The sequence below is a fragment of the Cervus elaphus genome, chromosome X, assembly GCF_910594005.1.
Source record: "Cervus elaphus chromosome X, mCerEla1.1, whole genome shotgun sequence".
Taxonomy (NCBI): domain Eukaryota; kingdom Metazoa; phylum Chordata; class Mammalia; order Artiodactyla; family Cervidae; genus Cervus; species Cervus elaphus.
Genome location: NC_057848.1, coordinates 27,102,886 through 27,112,945, shown reverse-complemented (window position 1 = coordinate 27,112,945; position 10,060 = coordinate 27,102,886). Strand labels below are relative to the sequence as shown.

At 45.3% G+C, this 10,060-nt stretch overlaps 1 long non-coding RNA gene across 1 annotated transcript; it reads right to left on the bottom strand.

Annotated features, from left to right (window-relative positions):
* Nucleotides 1–4,723: 4,723 nt before the first annotated feature.
* Nucleotides 4,724–10,058, bottom strand: LOC122690668. The gene is made up of 4 exons (XR_006340074.1): nucleotides 9,982–10,058; nucleotides 9,413–9,612; nucleotides 8,674–8,818; nucleotides 4,724–5,776 (listed from the first exon to the last, which is right to left on the bottom strand). It is a non-coding gene; the product is annotated as an uncharacterized LOC122690668 (long non-coding RNA).
* Between the last annotated feature and the right edge of the window lie 2 nt (nucleotides 10,059–10,060).

The following is a 10,060-nucleotide window of genomic DNA, read 5'->3' as shown; positions in this document are numbered from 1 at the left end:
AATATGCTGTCTAGGTTGGTCATAACTTTCCTTCCAAGGAGTAAGCGTCTTTTAATTTCATGGCTGCAGTCACCATCTGCAGTGATTTTAGAGCCCCCCAAAATAAAGTCAGCCACTGTTTCCACTGTTTCCCCATCTATTTGCCATGAAGTGATGGGACCAGATACCATGATCTTAGTTTTCTAAATGTTGAGCTTCAAGCCAACTTTCTCACTCTCCTTGTTCACTTTCATCAAGAGTTTCTGTAGTTCTTCACTTTCTGTCATAAGGGTGGTGTCATCTGCATATCTGAGGTTAGCCATTAGTGAAAGTTGGACCATAAAGAAGGCTGAGCGCCGAAGAATTGATGCCTTCAAGTTGTGGAGCTGGGAAGACTCTTCAGAGTCCCCTGGTCTTTGAGGAGATCAAGCCAGTCATTCCTAAAGGAGATCAACCCTGAATACTCATTGAAAGGACTGATGCTGAAGCTGAAACTCCAATACATTGGCCACCTGATGCGAAAAACCGACACTCTGGAAAAGACCCTGATGCTGGGAAAAATTGAGGGCAGTAGGAGAAGAGGGCGACAGAAGATGAGATGGTTGGTTAGTACCACCAACTGAATGGATACGAATTTTAAGAAACTCCGGGAGATAGTGAAGGACAGGGAAGCCTGGCATGCTGTGTTCTATAGGGTCGCAAAGAGTTGGACACGACTTAGCAACTGAACAACAACAATGGGAAAAAACATAAACCCTTGTAAACCCTAAAAAAAGAAAGAACATAAACCCTTGTGGCTCAGCTGGTAAAGAATCCACCTGCAACTTGAGAGACCTGGGTTCAATCCCTGGGCTGGAAGATCGCCTGGCAAAAGGAAAGGCTACCCATTCCAGTAGTCTGGCCTGGAGAATCCCATGGACTGTATAGTCCATGGGGTTGCAAAGAGTCAGACATGACTGAGCGACTTTCACTTGTAGGAAAAAACAGACTGTCAGCCAGTTTGCATCTGCATAAGTCCAAATGTAACATCTCTTTTTCATGTATATGTTTTATATTCATTTTGACAGACATCAACTATTTCATGAAGAGTTCCAGTTTGATACACTAAATAAATGTTCCATTTTTCCATGTAGTTGTGTTTTAAATTAATTATTAATTTAAATTTTGGTTGCACTGGGTCTTCATTGCTGCCAGAGCAGGTGGTTACTCTCTAGTTGTGGTGCACAAGTTTCTCACTGTGGTGTTTTCTCTTGTTGTAGAGCACAGGTTCTCGATGTATGGCCTTCAGTAGTTGCAGTACGTGAGCTCAGGAGTTGTGGCTCAGTAGTTATGTCACATGGGTCTAGTTACTCCTCTGTATGTGGGATCTTCCCAGACCAGGCATCAAACCTGTGTTGCCTGCATTGGCAGGTGGATTCCTATCCACCATACCACCAAGGAAGTCTCATGTTCAGTCTCAGAAAACTTGGAACAAAATGAGGTAAAAGTCAGCTTTTGGTTTTTCTATGTGGAGAGTCCTAATAGCAGAGAATAATGACAGTGTTGTTTCCTTCTTTACAAGTATTCTACTTTTGATTTCATTTGTCTAACTGCTTTGGCACCACTTCTAGCTTCTGGAACTGAAAGAATACCTGAAAGAATTTATACCCAAATTTTTGGAAACAAGGTTTTACAAAGTTTCCCAGTTATAAGATCAACATGTATAAAAATCAGTTGTATTTACATACATACACCAGCAACAAAAAGTTAGAAAGTGTAGTTTAAGACTCCATTTACAAAAGTTACAAGGTAACTAGGAATCTCACAAAAGATGTGAAAGATCTATATAAGAAAAATCATAACATTTTATGGAAAGGTAATAAAGAAGATCCAAGTAAATGGAGAGTGATCCCATGCTCACGAATAGGAATACTTGATATAGTAAATATGCCAGTTCTCCAGAATTGATCTACAGATGAAAAAAAAAAAGATTGATCTACATATTAAATGTGATTCCAATCACAAGCTAATCAGGGTTCACACAGACAGTTGCACAACCATGTTCATAACAGCATTACTCACAACAGCAAAAAGGAAACTCAAGCGTCCATCAACAGATGAATGGGTAAATAAACCGGAGTCATACAAGGAAATATTATTCTCCATAAAAAGAAAGGAAATTCTGACATTGTGGCTGCATTGTGGATGAACCTTGAAAACATTACACTAAGCGAAGTATGCCAAACACAAAAGACCACATGTAGTATGATTCCATTCATATGAGATCCCTAGAGTACTCAAATTCATAGAGACAAAAAGTAGAATGGGTGACAGGGACTGGGGGAGGAGGGAATAGAGAGAGATAGTGTTTAGTGGAGACAGTTTTAGTTTGGCGTGGATGAGAATGTTCTGGCAATGGATGTAGGCAATGGTGTAGAACAATGTGAATGTGCTTCATGCCCCAGATCTGGACAGTTAAAAATGGTTACAATGGTAAAGTTTTATGTCACGACTATTTTACCACAATAAAACATTTAAATAAAAAATGGCTAAAATGGTAGACTTTGTTATGTACATTTTACCACAACTTTAAATAATCTAGCCAATATAATGAATTGATTCTAAAATCGATATGGACACACAATAGCCCAAGAACAGCCTCTTGAAAAAGGACAAGGTGGGAGGATTTGCCTTTTTGGGTATCAAAGTTTATTGTGAAGTTATAATTAAGACAGGGTGGTGCTCGAGAGACAAATTGATTAGTGGAATGGAACAGGGAGCCAAAAACTGACCCACAGCTGTAAGGACACTTAATATAGAGCAAAATTGGCATTTCAAGACAGTGGGTAAAGGACATTCATCTCAAACAATACTGGGACAATTGCAGCTCTCTTAAAGACACTTGATCCTTGCCTCACAACATACATGAAGGAAGTGAAAGGGTTAGTCACTCCGTCGTGTCCAACTCTTTGTGACCCCATGGGCTGTAGCCTTCCAGGCTCCTGTGTCCATGGAATTCTCCACGTGAGAATACTGGAGTGGGTTGCCATGCCCTTCTCCAGGGAATCTTCTCAACCCAAGGATTGAACCTGCATCTCTTACGTCTCCTGCATTGGCATGTGGGTTCTTTATCACTCATACCACCTGGGAAGCCCCACAACGTACATGAATACATGGAAAACAAAGACAACTTCTAGAAGATAATGTAGGCAAATATTTCCATAATCTAGGGGCAGGGAAAGGCTTCTTAAACAGGATATTAAAAACATGAGGGATTCCCTGGTGGCTCAGTGGTAAAGAATCTGCCTGCAATGCAAGAGATGCAGGAGATGCAGGTTTGATCCCTGGGTTGGGAAGATCCCCTAGAGGAGGAAACGGCAACCCAGTCCAGTATTCTTGCCGGAAATATGCCATGGACAGAGGAGCCTCACAGGCTACAGTCCATGGGGTCACAAAGAGTCGGACATGACTGAGTAACTAAGCACACACAAAAAAAACATGAACCATCAAGAAAATGGTACATTTTATTACAGTAAAATTAAGACAGTCTGTTCATCAGAAGACATCATGAAGAAAGTGCAAAGAGGGGCTTCCTTGGTGGCTCAGTGGTAAAGAATCCATCTGCAATGCAGGAGACTTGGGTTTGATCCCTGGGTTGGGAAGAGCCGCTGGAGAAGGGAAAGGTTATCCACTCTAGTATCCTGGTCTGGAGAATCTCACGAATAAATCACTATTTACCCACTCCAGTATTCTGGCCTGGAGAATTCCATGGACTGTATAGTCCAAGTGGTCACCAAGAGTCGGACATGACTGAGTGCCTTTCACTTCACTTCATCCACTATTTATCCATGGAGGATCCCATGGATAAATCACTAAGATAAAGATAAGCAATCCATAGAAAAATGGGAAGATTGATGTGAGCAGGCATCTCATTGAAGAGGAAACACAATGGCAGAGCTGCAAATGTATATACTGTAAGAACTTCCTGTAATTGCATTAACAAAGCACAATAAACTGAAGTGTTAGTTGCTCAGTCATGTCCAACTCTTTGCAACCCCATGGACTATAGACCGCCAGGCTCCTCCGTCCATGGAATTTTCTAGTCCAGAATACTGGAGTGGGTTGCCATTCCCTTCTGCAGGGCATCTTCCCAACCCAGGGATTGAACCCGGGTCTCCCACACTGCAGGCAGATTCTTTACTGTTTGAGCCATCACGGAAGCCTGGACATGAATTTGGGGGGACACTATTCAACCCAGTATATGCTAAGTTGCTTCAGTCGCATCAGACTCTTTGCAACCCTATGGATTGTAGCCCTCCAGGCTTCGTCTGTTCATGGGATTCTCCAGGCAAGAAAACTGGAGTGGGTTGCCATTTCTTTTTCCAGGGGATCTTCCGGACCCAGGGATTGAACTTGTGTCTCTTACGTCTCCTGCACTGGCAGGTGGGTTCTTTACCACTAGCACCACCTGGGAAGCCCATTCAACCCAGTGTATATACTCTATGACCTGGGATACACACACACACACACACACACACACACACATATACACCTATGGAAATACACACACATGTGTGCCACTAGGCAACTATATGTTTGCAGCACCACTAGCTGTGCTAGCTAAAGTGGGAAAACACTCAAATATCCCTCAACAGAAGGGCTCAATGACTGGCAGAATATCTGTCCAGAGGAACAGCAGTCATGTGGCTATTATGCAATGACTCACATTAACCTCCCAATTTTGAGCACAGAATCTAGACACAAATATAATACTGAATAATTGCATTTATACAAAGTTCCAAAGCAGACAAAACAAAACCATTGTATTGAGAGATGCCTGCTTATCTGGTTCAATGGTCAGGATGTTTGTCCAAACTCATATATTGAAACCTAATGCCCTAATGGTATTTATTAGGAGGTGGGGCCTGGGAGAGGTGCTCAGGTCATGAGCTCATCAGGGTGAAGTCCTCAAGATGGGATGAGTGTCCTCATCAAAGTGTCCTCATCCAGTTTCTTCAGTCCTCCTACCCAGTGAGGATACAATGAGAAGTCTGCAGCCTGGGAAGAAGACCCTCCCCCATGCTGATGGTACCTTGATCTCTGATGGCAAGCCTCGGTGAGCAATAAACTTCTGCTGTTTGTAAGTGCTACCATCTGTGACACTTTGTCCCAGCACCCCAAATGGGCTGATACAATTGGTAAAGTTATAAAAAGCCAAGAGATGACCCCAAAAATCAGGTGAAAGGGAGAAGGAAATGATGGGAAGGGGATGAGGATGTAGACATTTCAATTCTCGACTTGGGCGATGCCAAGGCAAAGTTTGCTTTGCTAAGTCACTCTGCTGGACATCTGGATTTCGCAACTTTTCTTTATCAGTCACACAAGGAGTGTGTGGGGAAGGCAAGCCTGGTAGGGCTGTGTGATGCCTGGGTGAGCGGGCTCAGGGTGTGGACTCCACTTTGGGGAGCACTCCAGGTGACGTGGGCTGCAGGGGTGAGGCGGTGACCCCCTTCACCTCTCTCACAGCAGGCACAGCATGGAGCTCAGGGTTTTGCAAGCAACGTTCCATTGCTGAGTCACTTGCGGTGAGGGTGCTGAAAGATTCCCACAGGGGGCCTGTGGGTTTCCTGATACCTGGACTCTGCCTCTTGCAGTGTGTCTCCTGGCCGGCAATGGGCAAGGAAGGGTGCTCCTAAAGGGAAGGTGACGGAATCATTGTGAACAAGAGGGCCGTTGACCATGGCCCCAGAGACATCTTGCGTCTGTAGGTCATTAAGTGCCTCCTGGCAAACCAAGGGACAGTAAGAAGCACCAGCATCTGCCAAAGGAAGAGGAAAAGCAGGCGTTAGTTTTACTCCATGAGGATGCTCCAATGCTCCCCATGTCCCCTGTGTGGGTCTACGAGCAGGATGATGCCATTTCGTCAAGCTCAAGTATCAGCAGACTGAGCACAAGACTGTTTAGGGGGGCATCCTGAAGTGGTCAACCTCTAAGAGAAAGAGGAATGATAAACAGCAAATTTAGGCTAGCAATTACTTCCTGGGGGAAGAGAGGGGCAGGAGAAAGGGATTCGGGGAGAAAGATTCTTGCCCAGGACCTGGCAGCACTCTGTGAAGTCTTGGATGGGTGAAGGGGGCTCCTTTTATTGTCTATTTCACATGCAAAAATGTGATGTGTGTAACGTAAAGGTGATGTGTGTCTATGCAACATAGGTAATCTACACAGCACACAGATATTACACTGATTTTGGGATGTGTCCAATATTGTATTAAAAGAAGACACAGGGATGGTGAGGGCCCAGGTGGGTTTTCATGAATAAATGCTTTCACTCCCAAAAAGGAAGCCACAGACAGAAGGTACTCATGGGTTCTGTCAATATTTATTGAAGGACTCAGCTTAGATGTCACCTTGTGGTCAAGGCAGACTCAGGTGGGCGCCCCTCTGTGCACCTCCCTCCCAGCCCTGTGTGTCTCCCTTTTGAACATCCATCACCCTGGGCTGGGACCCCTGATGTCACGTCTCCTACAGATCAGATTGGGAACTTGAAGGGCAGAGTCTAAGTCTGGCTCAGTGCCCGGCCCGTAGCCACTGCTTCCAGAGGATTACCACTCCAGGGACCTGTGGGAACTGAGCAAAGAAGAAACGCATCTGTGGGCCTCTGTAATGACAGGGAGCAGGAGACTGCTGGCCAGCAAGGTCACACCTTGGAGAAAATCTTTCCCTTGAAACTTGGACTTCAGTGATGCTGTGATGCCCTGTTGGGGGGAGGGCGTCCCTGCTTTTTTTTCCCTTGGGGCACCAGGCTGAGCAGGATTGACAGACCAGGGGGATGCAATTGAGCCCCCGGGCAGACAGCGAGAGCAAGGAGGGGGGAGGACTCGAGCACGTGGACTCTGGTCTCTCCCTTCCCCATCCGCTGGCTACCCTGGCTCTAATCTCTCACTTCAGATGCTCCCAGGGCCCCTGCCACCATGCCACCTGCTTGAACATCAGCCCCACATTAATGCTGAGGCAGCGGCCTCTGCAGTCTCTCTGGATTTTTCCTCTGCCTCTCCATCAACTGGTCCAGCCCCATCACCTTCCTCCTGTCGACAAGGGCAGCGGCCTCTTGCTGGTCTCTGCTGCCACTCTCCCCACCTCATCCGTTCTGCTCCCATAGCCAGATTAGCCCTTTTAAACACAACTCAGATCACGGCCCTAAGCTTTCCAACCTCTCCCCAGCTTCTGGGGACACAGCAAGCTCCAGCACAAAGCTCTCCCTGCAGCTGACTCAGACGTTACCACTAAGGGGCCCCACAAACAACCCAAACTTAACTATCCTCAACTGACCTTGTCTCCCAGTCCCCAACTCAGACAGATCCAAGAGCCACCTCCAGTCTCTGTCTTCCTCAACAATGGCAAGCCCACCTCCTTTCTTCAGTTCAACTGCCACTGTCGTAGTTGAAGCCACACTTGTGACAACCATGATTACAATCTCCTAAGCAGTTGATGAGTAGAGGTGATCAGTGGTCTGTCAGCTCTGTGGGGCTGGGGGGGGGGGAGTCACATAGATTGAATTATGCCAAGGAGATGGTACTTGAGGGGCAGGGATGGCAGCAGCAGTGGCTGGACAGTGTCCCGATGTCCAGCCCCAAGTACCCACATCTTTGTAACCACAAACAGTGCTGCAAAAGCTCTCCTTGTGTGCGGTTGGCTGAGTATTTCTATTGAAAGTGAAAGTGAAGTCACTCAGTCATGTCTGACTCTTTGTGATCCCATGGACTGTAGCCTGCAAGGCTCCTTTGTCCATGGGATTTTCCAGGCAAGAACACACACTGGAGTGGGTTGCCATTTCCTTCTCCAGGGGATCTTCCCGACCCAGGGATTGAACCCAGGTCTCCCGCACTGCGGGCAGACTCTTCACCATCTGAGCCACCAGGGAAGCCCAATTCTATTGAATGGATCCCTAAGAGGGAAATCACTTAGTTAAAGGTCATGCAGGTTTCAGTTTGTTAGATGCTACCAAATTATCCTCTAAAAACAGTTCGACATAACAAAAGAAAAAAAAAAAGAAAAGAAAAACAAAAAAGAAAAGAGAAAAAAAAAAGAAAAACAGTTCGACTAATTGATATTTTCACCACCGTGTAGTTGAGACTATTTCCCAACATCCTTGTTGGCAATGGGCATGATCAAACTTTCATCTCCCCATATTTTTTATTGTGAAAAATTGCAAACATCTAGTGTTTTAGTCTCCCAGGGCTGCTATAAGAGATTACCAAAAAAAAAAAAGAGAGATTACCACAAACGGGCAGGCTTCAACCAACAGAAATTTATTCTCTCCCAGTTCTGGAGGCTAGAAGTCCAAAGTAAAGGTGTCAACAGGGCTGTGTTCCCTCTGAAAGCTCTAAGGAAGAATCTCTCCTTGTTTCTCTCAGTTTCTGGTGGTTCCAGGAGCTCCTCAGTTTGTGGCTGCAAAACTCTGTCTCTACCATCGATTGGCCTTCACTGTGTGTCTGTGTCTAAACTTCTCTCTTCTTAGGAGGATACTAGTCATTGGATTTAGGGCCCGCCCTACTCCAGCATGACCTTATTTGGATCACATCTGCAAAGATCTAATTTCCAAATGAAGTGACATTTACAAGTTCTGGATAGGCATGAATTTTAGGGGGATACTCTTCAACCCAGTACATGTATCAATGTTAAAAAAAAACCAACAAACAGCACCCATTTACTCACCCACTAGATTCCAATGGTCGTTAATATGAGAAATGAAAAATGGCACAGACAGGGACTTCCTCAGTGGTCCAGCGGTTAAGACTCCATGCTTCCAATGCAGGGGACTTGGGTTTGATCCCTGGTTGGGGAACTAATATGCCACCTGCTGCATGTTATGGCAAAAAAAGAGGCATATAGCTAAAAAACATGACATTATGATTCCACTTTTTTGACTTAGTATGAATAGATTGCTAGATTTCTTCTTTTTTTGATTTCTAGATTCTAATTAAAAAAATAGATGTGCAACAAGCAACAAAGGTTTACTGTATACCATAGGTAACTATAGTCAGTAGTTTGTCAATATCTCTAATGGAATACCAATAATGGAAAATTATCTGAAATATCTATAATGGAAAATAACCTAACAATAATAGTTGTGTCTATTATAAAAGTAACATATGTGTATAAGAATCAGGGAGCTGTGCACCTGAAACACTGTAAGTGTTTTGTATCTGCTTTTGTAAGCACACACAAAATATATATATTAAGAGAAAAAAAAGAGGCACAGAGAAAGATGAAAGTCTCCCAATTCATTTGAGGTGATGTCTCACATCTTCTGGCTCTAGCTTTCTCTCTCCTCTCTTGAAGGCAAACTTTGAGAAAGGAACAATCGACGCTGTGTCTCCACTTCCTCACAATGACATCGCTCTTACCAAACTGGTGTTGCGAAGTACAAGCAAGTTTTCTGTCCTCATCTTACCTGCTTCCTGGCAGCAGTCGAGACTGACTTTGTTATTCATGGCGTCCTTGAAACTTCCCAGGGTTTTTCCCCTCCTCCTTGATGCTACTCTCCGATTTTTCTTCTGGATCATCCTCCCTGCCCCTAGTAAGTGCTGGTGTTTCTCTGGACGCTCTCCTGGGCGTCCTGTTCTCTCCTTACCTGTATAACGGAGGGTCCAACTGCGGGAAAAAGAAAGCACTCTTGCTATTCTAAGCATTCAGTTCAGTCGCTCAGTCAGGTCCGACTCTTTGCGACCCCATGGACTGCAGCACGCCAGGCCTCCCTGTCCATCACCAACTCTCGGAGTTTACTCAAATTCATGTCCATCGAGTCGGTGATGCCATCCAACCATCTCATCCTCTGTCGTCCCCTTCTCCTCCCGCCTTCAATCTTTCCCAGCATCAGGGTCTTTTCCAAAGGAATCAGTTCTTCGCATCAGGTGGCCAAATAACTGACTCATTGGAAAAGACCCTGATGCTGAAGTTTTAAAACAGGGAGACGGTAAGCCGTGAGTGCGGGGACTGGCAGAGTCCCACCCCGCCCAGTACCTCATGCTGGGTCGCAACCGCCTGCATCCGCAGATTGGCAGGCGGGCTGTGGGAACCAGAGGAGCGCTGCCCCGCCCCT